Here is a 1,828-nt window from a genome sequence, read left to right as displayed (position 1 = left end):
AGGGGTCAATAATACATATTTTAATAATAATTTTTATTTATGAGTCCATTGGTTTCCAAAGATTAGCCCCTTTTGCCGAAACTTCACTTTTTGAGCTAGCTTGCCTTAGCAAAAGTTATTATTTTTAATTATTTGAAAAGGGGACATGACAGAAGGAGCTTATTCTAAACTATTTGTAAGTATGGAGGTAAATGATATAAATTAAGTATGGATGAAGGTAGTACTAATAATATTATTTCTAAAGAAATGGTTAGGAAACTTGGTTTGAAAAAATTCAAACCTCCTACTCCTTGTGGTATCAGCTTGTTTCAAGATGATCATTGGGCGCAAGTTAGAGAACAATGTATTGTTAATTTTAGTATTGGACCTTTTAAGGATGAAGTTTAATGTGATATAGTAGACATGAGTGCTTGTTATATTTTACTTGGAAGCGCTTGGCAATTTGATAAGGGAGTTATATGTGATTACAAAAAGAATACAATTACATTTGAAAAGGATGGTAAGATATCTATTTTGATTCCTTTAAATGATGAAGAAGTTATCAAAGAGAAGAACTTGATTATTTTTAGGACTTTTAGTTTGAAGACATTAGAAAATAGAGTTGATTTTCCTACTATTGACAAAAAGTTATCTGATCTTGAGATTATGAACATAAGTGGAACAAATAAAATTTCTATTCAGATGAAGGCATGCAATAAGAGTGATTCATTTGATAGTAGTAGTTATTGTAGAAGTAGTGTATTTGAGATTTATCATGATATAGTTGATTGTAGAAGTGAGTTTGGACACACTTTTGTGTTGATTGATGAAGAAGATTTGTGGATTAAGAACGAGCACGAAGTTTATGTTTTGAATTCTTTCAGATGTTCATAATTCCTTATGGACCATTTTTTTGTCACCTTGGGTGTTTGATGCAGGAGCATCCTTGGGCTATTGGAAATCTTCCATCACCCATTTGTTGTTTTATTATTTTACGGTTACCTATCCGACAATTTATATTGGCAAACTCTTGTTTTTTTGTTTCTAGATTCCATGGGCTTAACTTCATATGGTGAACATATCGTGGATCATTACCCTAAGTGTGCAAAATCATATACATGACATCTGGAAGTCATTATGCTTCATCTTCTTGGGTGTTATTTTCCTACATTGTTCTTCAAGCGATGCCTGGTATTTAATTTGGCATGGTTCTATATGTTAGAAATGTTTAGAATGGGTAAAAGCACAGATCTGTGTCACTATTTGTGATACCAAAAACCTGTTTTGGTCAAATCTCATTTCTCTATCAAAACTCAATTTTTTTCAAAAACTGAAAATACCCTTTTATAGATCTCAGACTCAATATCATCATTATTTAATTTTTTGAGTGTTTTGATTAGTTATAATATGTTACAATCTCAAAATATTATAATTCGATATTTTAACAATTTAGAAGATGCTCCCTCAAAAAAGGAAGAAAAATAGTAAATTATATCAAAAAAATTAAAATATTATATTTATCTCTAGAGGAGAGAATCCTCTTCACGAATATGTAATTTTTTTTCAAGAAGGTATAGATTTGATAGGGAAGTTTTGACAGGAGGAAAAAACTGTTGGATTCTGATAAGGTCGAACTTGAGTACTTATAACAAAGAAAATATACATCAAAAATAATTATTTCTTTTTTTGTTCACTAGCTATACATGTGATCTATAAGATACTTTCAAATCAGCACAAAAAAAGATGATTTGCATATACTTGTTTGATGAGGACTACACCTTATATTTTTTACAGTTAAAAAAAGGGACTTCAAAATAAAATAAAATGAATAAACTCTTACTCAAAAAAA

The sequence above is a fragment of the Cupressus sempervirens genome, chromosome 3 (assembly GCF_028749045.1).
Source record: "Cupressus sempervirens isolate cs-2001-9-10 chromosome 3, ASM2874904v1, whole genome shotgun sequence".
NCBI lineage: Eukaryota > Viridiplantae > Streptophyta > Pinopsida > Cupressales > Cupressaceae > Cupressus > Cupressus sempervirens.
The sequence above is the reverse complement of the archived record's forward strand: the minus strand, read 5'-3'. Positions refer to the sequence as shown.